The sequence below is a fragment of the Lepidothrix coronata genome, unplaced genomic scaffold, assembly GCF_001604755.1.
Source record: "Lepidothrix coronata isolate B3197 unplaced genomic scaffold, Lepidothrix_coronata-1.0 Scaffold16, whole genome shotgun sequence".
Lineage (NCBI taxonomy): Eukaryota > Metazoa > Chordata > Aves > Passeriformes > Pipridae > Lepidothrix > Lepidothrix coronata.
Window position 1 is genome coordinate 6,337,074 of NW_016690196.1, and position 15,539 is coordinate 6,352,612.

Consider the following 15,539-nt stretch of genomic DNA (forward strand, 5'->3'; position numbering starts at 1 on the left):
TCTGGGTCTTCTGAATACAAACAAAAGTTGTGATAAAACTGTGCCATAAAGGGGCTGAAGAGTTTTTATGCTGCTGAATTCTGTTTGTTCAACAAATGTCTCTAACTGTAGCTAAAATATTCCACTTCCCACAAGACCTGTGCTTCAGATGTCTCTGATAGTTATTCTCAAAGAGCCTCATACATCTTATCTTCATAAATGGATGGCCTTTAACAGACTCCAGTAAACTCTGACAATAGTGTCCTATTTCCACCTTTGCATACTTTCAGCAAGGCTAACTCCATCTGTCAGAACAAGCTTATACATACAATGCTCACAAAGTGATGCTTCTTATCTCTTTGCTGTCCATTCTTCTTGAACAAGCAGCATCCTTTTCTGTCAGCATTCCAGTCATATGAGTGATTCAGCCATGTCTCTGTGATTTCAGTGAGGCTGTAATCTGTATTAAAACTCCAAGTTAGAATACAGAGAATGCTTATTAAATGCTGATTTCACTATGCTGCTTTCACTACTATGCCAACATCTAAGACTGATGCATTATTCTCTCATTCCTTCTGTGGCATTGTGACAAAAAACATTTTCCTTCTTAGTTTTAAGGTCTTCCTCTTCTGTAGTTTGCTGTGGTGTATATGTGAGCACATACTGATCATGTGGTTTTTATTCCCTGTACAGTCTTTTTCCTGAAACATCATGTCATAGGTGAGAAAATGAGGGTTTTTTGAGTCTCAACATTATTTTATTCTTTTTGTGGTTACTGGTGCTTAGGACACTAGTCTGAAGTCTTTCAAGCCAGCATTTACTCTCAGGAATCATGAGTAGTGACTCTTTCTCTAAACCAGAACAAGTTGCCTTAAAAATACATTTGTCTCAGCTCAAGAATGAAATTTCAATAATCGGGATGAGTTGACGACATAAATGTACCACTAGGAATAAGTGAAGAGGTGGGGGAAAGTGCCTGTGTTACTAAGCAGAATTTAATCTATTTCCTACAGACTAGATAGACGGAGCTCTTTCTGTTCCTTAGGTTGGAAGGGGTTGTAGCATGCCATACCAGCAGGAATGCTCACTTCATCTACATGCAAGAGTTTTTTCTAACCTCAGTGACCACACAGCCCAGACCCAAAGTTCTCAGCAATAACACAAATGGAGGGAATTGTCAGTCATGGGAATGCTTCAACACATTCTGTGTTGCCCAGAAATGTAAGAGACCATCTGGAATTAGTGTTGAATACTTTTGTTAATGACCTCATGATGGAATATTGAGAATGTTTATTAAATTTACAGATGACACCAGGCAGAGATTACTTGTGAGTCTGGTAGAGGACAGGATTAGAATTCAAAATTATCTTGCCCACACTGGATGGATGCTCTGAAAAAAAAATATAATGCAATTTGATGAAGACACACAATACATACACTTAGACAGGAATGATCATCAGCATAAGCCCATAATGACAATTATTAGAAAGTTTGCACAAAAACAACTGGGAAGAACTTCAGCAGATCACAGAAGGAGTTGTCAAATGTGCAACTGTGTCATACTCCTGTGAAAATGTCAAATATTATCCTGGGATATATAAGTAGGAATAGATCTTAGATGATACATTCTACTTAGCACTGGGAGGGCCTCAGGGGCAGTACATGGTCCAGTTTTGGGCACTGCACTTCTGAAAAGATACAGACTGTTTGGAGGAAGGCAGGGCAGGAGCAACACGGTAGTGCAGAAGACTGGCAAAATTGGAATTGGAGAAGTGTGCAAGGAGGCTCTTTAACAGTGGAAGAAGCATGAAATAAACTTCAGATAAACAAAGCTTCTGCAGAGAAGAAGGAAAGTACCTGTTGTCCCAGCCTGAGAACTCAAAGACATAAGTGCATCAGGAAAGATGCAGATCAGGCATTGCTAGGAAAACTTTTCTGCTGGTCAAAAGAGTGTCACACTGAAAGGAGTTTTCTGGGAAAGAGGTCTCTACTCTGGAAAGCCTAAAGACACGCATCTTCAGTTAAGGTGAATTGTTGGTACAGAAAGCTTTGGGCAGCCTCTCAAAGAGGTCTGGCTAGCTGAATACACAACTGTGGCCTATGAACCAGAAATAAAGGCAATATTGTAAATCAAGAAGCTTAAGGGAGTTATCCACTTGCATCCTGTCTTGAATCTAAGCAACCTTGAGCCATGTCCACTCTTAAAAAAAATCAGACATTGTTCCTACATGCTCAAAATGGGTACTCCAACTGCACTGGGATCCTGTGTTCTCTGTCACTTGGAGATGTTTAACCATGTCCTGCTTGATGGCTCCTGAATGCCTCAGGTATGCCTGGGTGGAAGGGACCCACTGGGCTGCAGTTCACCAAGGGGTAATGCTACTCTGCCAGCAAGGCATACCACCAAGAAGGTCATGGTCTTGGGAACCAAGGGAGCAAGGAGTAGCCTGATCATCTTTAATTGAGTATGACCTGTATTTAGAGCACTGGTGATGCAGAGATGGTGTCCTTCCAAATGGAGTTTAGATTTGCCTGTCTTCCATTTATTTAAAGTTATTACCTCTGCATTGGTTCTGTTTGGCTTTCAATGATGTTCCAAGTAAGTAATTTTAAACTCCTATGATTCACATTATGCCTGACAAATGGTGCCCACAATGGAAAATTCTAGGAGTTTCATGATGAAAACCATATTTAGTGTTAGTAGTATCCATATATAGTAGAGACTGATGGTAATAAAGTGAATGAAAAGCAATATGCTGGTAAAGATTGGAAATGAAATCTCTAGAGTGAGACTTTTTCATATGACATATGATTTAAAGGACATGCTAGAAATATTTTGGCAGGAGATCAAATACCACTGTTCTCCACATTTAGGTTTGATGTTTGATCTTTCTTCTTGGTCAGGTTCTAGAGAGAAAAACCACACACACACACATACATACACAAAAACTTCTTCTGTTCATCTTCTGTTTTTTTACTTGCAGCTCCTCCTCCCACTTCAGTGCAAGCCCCTCCCAGCTTCCACATCACCACAGGGTTATTAATCAGTTGTGATATCCACATGACCTCCAGTTTCTGCTCTCTTTGGTCCCTCTACTCCACTAGCTGAACTATTTCTAATTGGCTAATCAGCTTATCCGGTTTGGCTCTTGATGCAAACCAGGTCTAGACATGATCTATTCCTGGGAGGCCCCTGGGTTCAAGGGGCCAATCTCACACCCTGTCCATCACTATTGTCAGCACGGTACCCTATCTCAAAGACATGCCAATGAACATTAGTGAGAGATTAAAATGACAGCCTTGGTTTTCTTACATGCCTTTTAATCATCGTAACATGCAGTCTAATGTTTCACTCTGTCTTCCTTTCCCTGCAAGACCATGTTCTCAAGGAAGAAGCCAGGAGGGATGAGAGCAGGTCAAAGACCACAGCAGGGTGAAAGCGGTGGAAAGGAATTAAAATGGAGGGTGGGGGAGGAAGAGGATGAGATAAGAGACAAAATCCAAGTCAGAATCTGGCAGCCAGACAGAGAGACAAGGCTAGAATTTAAATTCCTTCATGTGGTTCCCACAGGCTGACATCTTAGAGGTACCACTCATGTCACACAGGCATGCCACCAACATGTGCCAGTGCTGGTGCCTACCACAGGCTGCCTGATATCCATAGCCACAGACGTGAAAGGTGATTTTCACAAGTGCTGCACATTTCAACTAGTCTTGGGAAGAGCTGGGAGGCTTGGCTGCTCTGGAAACCAAGCTGCCTTTATTGAAGTGCCTGCATATGGATTCAGTAGCTGACTTTTAGACCTTTGGGTTTCTGAAAAAGTCTCAACCTGGTCACTTAGCTGTAACTTTATGCAATTACCGGCCATTTAGACAAATGACAATCAGAGGGCTCCATGCAATAGGATCATGTCTGAATTCCTTCTTGGTCTCTCTGGTAGTGAATAGTTGGCGGCTCTTCTTAAACAAAGCCCCATTCTCTCTGCAAAGAAGTGTCAGTGTAAAAGGCGGATGGTCCCGTATGAATATCTGCTACACAGGCAGGCATAAAGAAGGTCTCCCATGCCCCAGTTGGAGAGCTGTGTGGCTGTGTTAACAGCATGCACAACCGAAGTTAATGACCTCACTTGTCCAAGACTTTCTTGTGCTCGGCCAGCTCTGAATGCAGACAGAGCAAGTTCACACCTGCCTGCAAAATACCATATGGACATCATCCGTAACAAACTTGCTCAGATGGTTCGTTTCTAAGGGGCATTCAAACTTTTCCTAGATGTATGTGTGTTTTTTCCTCTCTCAGTCATGCTTTCACTTAAAATTTTAGCTAGAGTAATATCGCCTCCTTAGCTTTTCAGCTCCTTGGTCCAAAACTATTTGGCTGGTGGGATGTGTGAATTCCTTTAGCCAACCAGTGGAGCATGTAATTAGCTCTATATGCACGAATGAATTACGCATATGTTTTGCTATGTGGCTTCAGCTGGTAACTAAGCATGAGAAGTTTCCAGCTAGAAAAGGAAACCAGTGAGAAAGTTAGGAAAGGCTGTGAAGTGGGCAGTGCACAGGACATGTCTGGTTTTCCTTTCTCCCTTTCTGCTACATACCTGATTCTTCCTGCATCCTCATTTTTTAGGCTGCACTTTCATGGAATACATGTTCTTCAGAGGACGCTGGGAGCATACTGCAGGACATGCTCTGTTTTCAGTGCGTCACATTCTGTTTTCACTCAGCACCGACTCTGGATGACTTTTCCTGATCCAGTAAAGATTAAGTTTGCCCAGCTGCAGAGGTTACCATGAGTCCTGCTCACCCATCCCAACCTGTCTGAGCAGGAGACAGAACCAGAGCCTTGCAATCACACACCTGTCCAGCTTATGAAGTTACTGTCTCTTGGCTGAAATGAGGTGTGCGGCTCTGTGTGTGTGTTGCTGAGGCTCTCGCAATACAAAGTCAAATGAGTTTGCTTGAACCACTTCACAGTCCAGCTACATCATGTACTTGCAGATAGAGCTTACTGAGAAAGCAGCTGTCTTACTGAAGAGTTGCACTACTTTGCTCCTTTTTGTCATCTGTTTAGCAATTCTTTAAGGATGCGAACTTTAAAGCAGGTCAGAGTTGAGGGAAATTTCATATTTGTCAGCCTTTTCTCAGTCTTTTAGTGGAGTACTCAGCTCATGTTGAGTTGGCCTTCTCTGAACAAGGGGAATGTAACCCTGCTGGTAGCATCATTATATTATTTATATAGCAAGTTACAGTGCAGAGTTCAGACTCTTTTTTTACATTTCTGGGTGGGAAAAAAAATGATTAGAATGTTTTACATAAGCACAACTTACCCTGTCCATTTCAATACTAAATTTTTGTAATGCATCCTGGCATGTTAGAGTGATTATTTTTTAATATAAAGAATAACCTAATACACAGACTTTCCTCCTGTTGAAATCCATCCTGCTTTTTAAAACAATACCATGCCCAGATGGAGTAGGATGGATAGAAACTAATATTTTCAAAGAGAGGATCTTTTAATAGACTATCAGATTTCACTCAATTTCGTGGTGAGAGAAAACCATAAGTGGATTCAATGTAAATACTGTTGTCTTTCACTGTTGTTGTACCAAACCGAGGCATCCAAGGCCCAAACCAATGTTAGCCCGAGTCAGCAGAAGTCTTTGCACCACCTCTCTGGTTCTCAGGCATCCAAATGAAAGCTATCCAGCTAGGCAGCACAGTCAGAGCCTCTGCCTCTGACCTCCCTCTGATATTGCACACCAGGTGACAGATTTTGCAGATGGGGAAAGGCTGAACAGCAAGCCTTTCGGCCTCTTATAGATGTGGTTAAATTATCTTAATGTATTTAAACAAAGTGCAATGTCAAAGTAGCATAAATACCATATTTCAGCAAAATGGCTGCTTCTCCAGTGTTCTGCTTGCTGATGCCAAATGAAATACTTCTCGTTGTTTATTCACAAAATTCCTTCTTGCCCACTGAATTTTCATATTGCTGGGCTGGGCCAAATAATCAGTTTCCTTTTAAAATAGAAAAACCATTAGTGCATTCCAATAGGCTTTTCATGTTACATTAAAAACCCTTGGGAGTGCAACATGATTAGCCTATTTTGGTTTTAATTACTGATAATTGGAGCCTACCTGTGGGGAAACTCTGAAAGGCACACAACAGCCAGCCATGCACACCGAGACATTTATGGGGCAGCTAAAGGAGGAGGCTTGAAATGTGTGGTAGCCATTTGGTATATTAGTAGTATTTCCAGCCTTTTTAAAAAGGATGCCCTATGTGCTAAGAAACACACCTGCATCACTTCAGAGATTAATGTGCAATTTCTTGGCAGTATGTGTGGACATTTCAGTTGTCCATTAGAACGATATAAAACCAGAGGAGAATTTTTTTTGATCAGCTTTAATTGAACAGGAATCTCTTTTCCTTAAAATAACCTAGGTGTCTTGGGAAATTTACAAGCCTCCATGAATGCCTGGACAAAAAGTAAAGAAATGACAGAGGCCCCCAAAAGTATAAATCCTCCTCTATCCTCCTCCATTAGTCAAGTCTCTTCTGTGAATGAGTTAACTTAAAAAAATCATATTACTAAGTATTTTATCAAAGCAAACATTTAATCAAAGTGAAAGGAAGAGATACTAGTCCCCTTCTGGAATGGGATGGAGACTGCCAAGATGTGTTTTAATTTCTTAAGAAAACAAACTATGTTAAACACTGGGTTTTAAGCAAGCAGATGCTCATTTATCATTCGTTTTGTCTGTGCATGCGCTTGCGATCCTACTGAACACAAGTTTTATGAAATGGAAATGACCACATGGCCAATACCTCAAAAATTAATTCAACATGCCCTGCCTCTTGCGTGCAACACATCCTTTTAATGGTGCTTTTCTTCTTTTTTTTCAGCATTGGACAATGGAAACAGAACAACTGCCATCGTGGGAGTTTGGTTCGTTGCAGAGACAAACAGTGACTGATGCCGTATGCTATGAGCAGAGTTTGGATACTTTGCAAAGGCTGTGCTTTCACGGCCCCACTTCTTTTAGAGGTTATCTCACATTAAAAAAAAAAAAAAAAAAAAGCTTTGCTACTGTTTTAACTCTGGTCTTGCTGCAGACTTCCTAACTGGGGTCCTAGACCATGTGAGAGGGCCTATAAGAAGTGACCTTCCGCTGCCTCAGAACCATGCTGAAGTGCTTTAGGCTGAGTGTTTAGGGTGCCAGAGATGTCCAGGGATGACAGCAGTTCATGCACGCACCAGGTTTTCTCCTCATACATCACAAAACAGCTAAAGGCTGGCTAAGGAAAACATGAGTAAGCAAAATAGAGTAGCATTATAAGCTCAAACTCCTAATTTGCAGGTACAATTGCCACAGTCACTGGAGATTTACATGGTAAGGGCCAAACTGATTTCAGACTGGTTGTTCATGAGCAAAATTAAAGTGCAATTATGACCATGGGTCCTGATGCAGAAAAAAGACTCATTCAGTTGAACACAACTAATGGCCACACATGTCACTGAAGACCGTAGCTTTCACCTTCCTCGAAAAGACTCAAGTGGCAGCCATGAACCTGAAGCATAGCCCAGTGACATCATTTATAGTTACCCACCTTGTCTTAGTCAGGGCAGTATGTTTCCCTAGTCAGCAGAGTATAACTTGTTCATTTTTTTGTATCATCTTTGTCGTGCCCAGTCTGCTGCTTTGTTCCTCTGCTAGTGATCACAACTCACCTGCTCAGCAGAGCTGCCCTAAAGCTCTACAATCAAGAAGTGACACTGGCTGATGATGAATGCTATCAGCATATCATCACAGTGACTGACATCTTTGACACCTCATAAACCCATACTTTAAACAGTCACATACCAGAAGAATCATTTGCTGACCTGTGCTGATGCAAACAGCAATAGCAGAAGCATGTTAAGTCTGCATACGCAGCTAACAGTTTTGATACTCTATATTATTAGATGCCACAATAATAATTAACTATAAATACCATACACCATGCATGTGACATAGCTACTCGCCTGGGCTTGAACCTTGAGTTAAGGGCAGCAAGGATGACAGAAGCGAGAAAGGAACAGTGCCTGTGTTTCAGCTCGCCCCTTGCCTGCTTCCAGAGAAGTTGAGCCTCAGTTTCTTCAGATCCGAGTATCTGAAGAAATACTTGCTATCTGGAATATTCCCAGTCTACCAGGGAAGTAACCAGACATTTGTCTTCCCAACAGCATTGAAAACCCCCACTGTGGCTGCCCACAAATAGAGACATTAGTCATAATACTAGGGGTTAGGGGAATAGAGTATTTCATTTGGAAGGGACCTGCAATGATCATCTAGTTCAACTGCCTGACTAATTCAGGGTGAAACAAGTTAAGCCATGTTTAGGGCATTGCTTAATTGCTTCTTAAGTGGCACTGACCACCTCGCTAGAAAGCCTGTTCAGTATTTGAGCACCCTCTCAGTAAATAAATGCTTCCTAATGTCCAGTCTAAACCTCCCCTGATGCAGTTTTGAACCATTTCTATCAGTGGATCCCAGGGAGAAGAGCTCAGCATCTCCCTTTCCACTTCCCCTCCTCAGAGAGCTGTAGAGAGCAAAGAGGTTACCCCTCAAACTTCTTTTCTACAAACTAGACAAGTCCTAATTAGGCATTCCTTATAGCCCTTTCACCGACTTTGTTGCCCTTCTCTGAATCCAGTGACCTTCACATCCTTCTTAATCTGTGGGGCCCAGAACTGCACACAGTGCTCAAGATGAGACTGCACCAACACTGCATACAGCAGAATAATCAGCTCTTTGGACCTGCTGGTTGTGCTCTGTTTGATGTGCCCCAGGAACGTGGTGCCCTCTTGGCTGCCAGGGCTCACTGCTGACTCACAGTGAGTCTGCTGCTGAGCAGCACCCCCAGAACCCTCCCTTCAAGCCACTCCTCTCCCAATTTATACTTGTGCTCAGCATTACTCTGGATTAGTTAAATTTCATCCTATTTATCATAGCCCAATGCTCCAGTCTACCTAGACCCTTCTCAAGGCCTTCTGTCCCTCAAGAGAGTGAACACCACCTCTCAGTTTGGTATCATCAGCAAACTTGCTAATGATGCATTCAAATCCTGTATATTGGACCGGATAGTGTCCTTTGCAAATAAATGCATACTGATATTTTTGATTTCAGTTTTATATTTGATTAACCATTGTAATTTTAGAAAACAATTCATTGAGGTGTGGCCACATGTCACATCTCAATGAAAGCCTTTTGAACTGCAACTTTCTCTAAGGAAATTGGTTTTGTGCTTTGAATTACCTGCAAATCTCATTCATATGTCTGATTTTTTTTTCCTGGTAATATCATCTTAGTGTCAGCACTCAGGAAGGTTAACTAACAACAGGGATGAAAGGTCCTTAGAAAGACAGGCTCTGTTTGGTGCTGATTGCTAGGAAATCATTCCTAATGTCTTCATCTCTGCCTTTTCTTGCTTTTTGCGATAGTTACTCTGTTTGGTAACTGCCTACTCTACTCTTCAGAAAGGAATTTATTTTTCAGCCAAAGGAGAATAGACCTTGGAAAAAGTCTGGAGGTGTCAAAACTGACAGCCAAACCTCACCAACACTCATAGGAGGAAATCCAGATATATCCAAGGGAGAGCTCATTCACAGAAGAACCAAGATGGATTTGTGGAGAAGTATTTTAATAATATTAGCAACTAGTGTTTGTTTCAAAAGTCAGTATCCAGTGTGTGTATAGATGGTAAATATTTATTTTAAATAATAATATTTTCAACATGGAGCTGGTCCATTGAGCAATGTCCTATTCAATATGTTCGTAAGTCAGTGAGTGAGCTGAGAAGGGACTCCAGGTTTCCTACTAGCCTGCTATCAACTTCTGTGCATGTCAGGCCATGCACTCCCCCTGGGCAGGTTGCCATTTCTCTGCCAAGGAAGAGGTGACTCCTATCTGCACTACATTACATAAGGGGCCTCTGGTGGTCTAGTGGTTAGGGTGCAGGACTCCCACCGCTGCGACCCGGGTTCGATTCCCGGCCCCCCGGGCAGATGGAGCTCGTTAGCCCTGTGAGGCAATCCATCTAAGAGAAGGTCACTCTAAACAAACCTACGTTCTGAGACCCTCACTGCCATTGCCCGAGTTTCACTCGGCCCCGGCAGATGAACCTCAGGATTAAAGGGTGGGCTCAGTTCAGCGCACGCTGTGTCTCACCTAAAAAAATCCACTGCGCAGGTTCGAAGGGTTAATGACCTTTCCCAAATCTTCGCTCGCGAAGACTGGCCATTATTATTATTAACATTACATAAACAAGTCACCCAACTTCACTGCTAAGGAGACATCTGTAGGATCAAGATCACACTCCATCTCCAACTCTCTGATTGCCTACTTTGTTCTTAGTCTGGCTCACACTTAGGCTGAGGCCATTGATCTACAGACCAGGGATAAACAGGCACAAAAGAGAGTGCTGACCAGGACTTGGATACTGCCCCCACAGGCATTGTGGGTCCCAGCAGGCTGGGCCATGCCGTGTGCTGAATGCTCTTGCACAGCAGTGGGTCCCATTAGCACTGTAATAAGCCATAGGCTGAGCTTTAAAATGACTATACAGAGAAGATCCAGGAGACAAACCTGGCTTACATGTTAGTTTATAAGAGTTTGACCATCTTCTACTGTCATGTCTGAGAGTATTTCCTCAGAAAATTTTATTTTTTCCTTATCTCATGATTTGCTGTTTGTTTGTTTAAGGTTCCTGAAACACAGTCCAAGCAGGTTGAACCTTGTGACTTGTGGCTGACTGAATAGTGCTTTGCAAACAAATGTGCCATGACCGCAAACTAAAAACAGTGGGCTTCAGTCCCAGGGAGATCGCCTTTAGCAAGTCTAGTACCTCGCATAGTGGAGTCCATGTCTGCACACATCCAAAGTCCACTTCTGGAGAGGCAAGCTGGCCTTCAGACTGACACCCCAGCTGCCTGCTAACCTTCAGCCTTCCACAGCTACATCATCCCTGCAACATGAACAGTCCCCTGTCTTGTGGTTCAGTGAAAAGGCAAACACGAATCATGGGGAAGAAATTACTACTCTGTTTTGGTTGTCCTTTCTGGCATCTGGTGGCATTCCCACCATGTCCCCTTGAAAGTCCTGATCGTTCTTTTAAGACTGCCTCTGTGCTGATAATTCAGTACAACAGCAGCACCTGTTATCCCAATCTCCTCCTCCAGTGCTGGCTGCCTTGGGCTTGTACAGCAGGTACCTCCTGCCTCTGCATCCCATTCTGCCTCACAGGGAAGGTATGGTCGGATGTCTCTGATGGTCAATGAGTGTATTTAGCATACCAGCTCATGCTCAGTTCCCTGTACCTTTTCTGTGGCTATTTTACCTATTTGGTCTCTGGGTACAGCCCATGATGCAAAGCCTGGAGTCTCCCTCTGCTGAAGGACTGTCACTAGTTGTGGCAAAACACACAGATTGTCTAAGTCAGATGGTGTCTTTCAGAGACCTTCCTTCTAAGACTTTCTGTGCAGTGCTGCTCTTGTGCTGACCTCTATCATCAGTACACCTGCTCAGGAAGGCTCACAGGCCCTCCTGGCTGCAGCACAGTAACATGAAGTCTCCCTTGGTATTGTCTTCTGTACTGCAGCCTCAGATTTTTAACTTCCTGGTGGTACAGGAGAAGAAGAGCATAAGACAGGAAGATCAGGAGCCAGCAGTTTTAAACCGCCCCCTCTCCTGAATGTATCTGGCTTTTTAGAGAAAATTTCTATCTCAGAAGCCATACTTATCTTATTTTACCCTCTTAAATAACTCAGCAATAATTCCTAGCCTTTCAAAAAGTGATAGGGGTGAATGCAAATGTTTGTGCCTCCCAGTGTGCATGTCCTCGATGTTGTCCATGCACCCCCCAACTTGCAGTTGTCTTGAGGCAGCAGCAACTATGTGACTGAGTTTGAGCCAATTATTTCAAAGGTTAACCCCTGAGGATTTTAACACCTTCACAAATCAACAGTGGTGAAGATGCTAGATGTGCACTTTGGCTTCACAAGACTACAGTCATGTCACTGTTACTAGAACAGATGTTGAGACCCATTTTATATATATATAAATTTTTTTATTTTTAGTAAATTATATAAATGCACATATGCCAAATATAAGTGAATTACTATTATTATTATTATTATTATTCCTTTCTTAACACCTCAATTAGCCTATTTCTCAAAAGTCCTCTGACATCTGAAAGGTTGGCTTCTCAGCTCCATCTGTCCCATGCGTGCTCCCTAAAGCGGGGGAATGCCAATTATCAGCCCCATGGGGGCTGTAAAACCTAAATGCTTTAGGCAACCCAGAAGTTCTTTGCTCTATCATCCACCTTGACAGTAAGAGGCAACGGCCCTGTGAAAGGCTTACCTTGCTCCCAGCTAATTCTTTTTCTCACCTGGAGAAGGGAGGTCTGAGAGCAAATACCTCGGGGTTTCTAGTTTCTGGACAGAAAGGGAACTTGTTGGTGTGCAGTTTGTTGGTTTGGGAAGTTTGTCTTTGCATAGACTACAGACTCTGATTAATGTGATGTTGTTGCTATGGCCATTGCTCTATCCTGCAATGTTTTCTGTTTCTGTCTTTGCTGACAAGGCCTTTAGCACCAGTCTAAGGGCAACTAGTAATAACAGGGAGGAACAGAGTCATAATGACCGTCCTCTGAGCAAACAATTGATATGCTAATGACGTTGGTGGGAACGCAGCTCCTATCTACAAAGACAGGGACTGGAGAATGAAAATAAGACAGGGCAAAGAACAGAGGGGATTAAAAAAATGAAGGAGAATCCTGTGGGATTTTTCCAAGGACCTAGAATAATCTTTGTGGAGGAAAGGGAAGGATCCAGTGTGATTTGTACTGGGAGCAAGTCTGATTTATTAGCTGAGTTAGCAGAGGAACTGACTCAAATTTAATATTACTCCACCATAGAGAGGATATGGAAGTAAAGAAATCTATGCAGAGGTTTTTTATTTGAATTTTATCTTCTGTGCACTTCTGGTACTGAGTAAACAGCTAAGTTGTTCCAGAATCCCATCTCAACCCAAAGGCATGTTGCCTTTTCAAACCGCCAATTATGTGCTCTAAACAGGTACAAAGGATGACCAGATCTCCCAGGTACCTGTGGTCCTGAAGAATGGGGTGTTTTGAAAGTGGTGGCTGGAACACAAAGCAGTTGTGTTTGAGGCTTCACCTCTCTACAGAACAGCAAGCAAAGTCAGTGCCCTAGATGTGTTTCAAGACAGATCATGGAGAAAAGGGAATTGCAGTCTTCCACAGTGTGTCAGGGCCATGGGAACAGTTATGTGAATGCCTAAAGAGGAGATCTGCTCTGGCCAAGTCATGAGCAGTTGCATTTCACACTCATTCTTTTCTTATTTGCCACCAAAATAATCTATGATTGAACTAGCCATATTATTTTAGAAAAAAATGCATTGTCAACCAAAGACTTCAAATAATGGAAAATCTGGAAATCTCTTGTGACTCTCCTCCAGTACTAACACCCTCACTATTACAGACTTATTTCTTCTCTCAATTTTTTGAACTTCAGCTTCCACATTTCAGAGTAAAGAACTGCTCTATCTAGATACTTTTTTGTGTAGACACTTTTTAACCCCAACTAAGTTGTCTCAGCTGTCTCTTTGATCAGCTAAATAGACAGAATTTCTTAAATCTCTCTTTGTAGGGTGCATTTTTCTCACCAAGAACCATTTTCATTCAGTCTAGGATTTGAGCTGAACAAAGCTGAGGGAAAAACTTTGGCCAGACTCTGTTTTGAGAAAACTTAGGAGATAGATGTTAGTATCTGATTACATTTGGTGTTAATACAAACTTGATTATGCAGCAATAAATTCTGCAGCTTGTATTGTTTTGCAATGACAAAAACCTGAGTCATCCATTACACTTCTCTGTGAACTTCTTCCCTTTGAAATGATTATAACAAGCATGATTATATTGCATCAATATAAATCAACAGTGATGCCCTGTCCTGGTTACAATATATTGACGTTTTATTCACAACATCATGGGTTTCTTTTCAGGCATTTTCAAAAGTATAAATCTCCCTTTCAGGGTACTCAGTAGCAAAATTAGCATTTGCTTTTTGTCCCTGTGTTACAATTTTTTCATGGTTGTCAGTCCAAGTATTTGGCCTTCAGAGCTGTCTGAGGGAAAGCATAAATCAGATATATAAAAATCCAGTATATAAAATTGTGAGTTCTCTCACAAGCAAGAAAAAAGTTCCTTTTTGCAAGTGTAAAAGTGAAGGTGAATCTCTGTTTAAAAGTGTGGTCACTGCTTTTTCACTTCAGAAAACGTTGCAGCATTATGTTACTACAGTGAGAAAATTGTTATAGGTCAGCTAAAGGCCAGTAAATTGTAACATGCTCTTGCATCTCCCATAGAAGAAATCATGATCTCATGATGGAAATGTTCTCTGGGCTATATTATTACTGCAACTTGTCCTCTAAGAACGAGGGCAGAAGCTCGTAATGGATATGGTGCCGGCACAGTTACAGGAGCGTACTCTCCTATCCACATGCCTCTGCACCACTTCTCCTCCCACAGAAAGGTCAATGACAGAGAGGTGAGAGGATTTACATACGCAGTGCCCTAGAAAGAAGTACTTCTAGCTAGGTTGGGCCTGGGCTGTAAACAGTCCCACTTATTTCAGCTAAACATTATTAGGGTCATAAAATGTCTCAAGATTCATGCAAACTTCATGCCAACTTGGCTGCAGCCCAGGTTCATCTGCTGTAAAAGCCTCCTGAGAACAGTTGGGGAGCTTGGGAGAACCCTGAGTCAGAGCCTGAAAGGGGTTGCTTTGGGAGGTTTCATGTCCGGTTTTGGCAGGCCAGCTTTCTGTGGGATGAAAGCACTGCAAAAAGAAAAGGAGGTCTTACAGCATCTTGAGGCCCTCTGTGCCTGTAAGTGACATCTCCAAGTCAATGGCTGGGGCATCCTGATTTTCGGGTTCATCTGAAAGTGCAGATGTACTGCTTTGGAAAACAACTCAGACTGTGGTGTTGCAAGTTGAGGTTTTGCAGTGCTGCCGGCTTCCATGCTCCAGTGTACAAGGTTGGCCCAGTAATGCTCAGAAATTATTTATTATGCAGGCTTTCTTTTCAAGGCAGTGGCCTTTCCTTCTCAGGAAGGTAACAGCTTGTTCCTCTCTCTTTGCAAAATCACTGACTGCCACATTTAACTAGTGGATGGGCTCAGTGCTTGTCCTACTTTTCCCCATCCAGTGGTGGGGCATGGGTATGGGGGGAGGTTCAACAGAGTAACCCAAGGCTACAGTTGCAGGCTGGGGATGGGTTTGGGAGGATGGGGGCATCCCACTTGGATCAATGCAAGGCATACCAGGCATATTGGTGATGCCAGCTGGGATAAAGCTGGAGGGGTGAGGGATGCTGGAGCCAAGAGTGCCAGCAAGCTCCTGCACACCTCTGAGGTCATCAGCTCTGACCAGGGCATGCTGTAGTACAGGGAGAGAGGGGAGGCCCTCCCAGGCCCAGGAAAGGGCTGTGCT

The 15,539-nt window shown here is 42.7% G+C and overlaps 1 long non-coding RNA gene across 2 annotated transcripts; it reads right to left on the minus strand.

Annotated features, from left to right (window-relative positions):
- Positions 1-307: 307 nt before the first annotated feature.
- LOC108493320 lies at positions 308-12,620 on the minus strand. 2 transcript variants are annotated; one of them, XR_001873432.1, is made up of 4 exons: positions 12,413-12,620; positions 10,868-10,987; positions 5,860-5,997; positions 308-439 (listed from the first exon to the last, which is right to left on the minus strand). It is a non-coding gene; the product is annotated as an uncharacterized LOC108493320 (long non-coding RNA). The 2 variants fall into 2 exon arrangements; XR_001873433.1 differs by having other exon boundaries at positions 12,385-12,620.
- Positions 12,621-15,539: the final 2,919 nt, after the last annotated feature.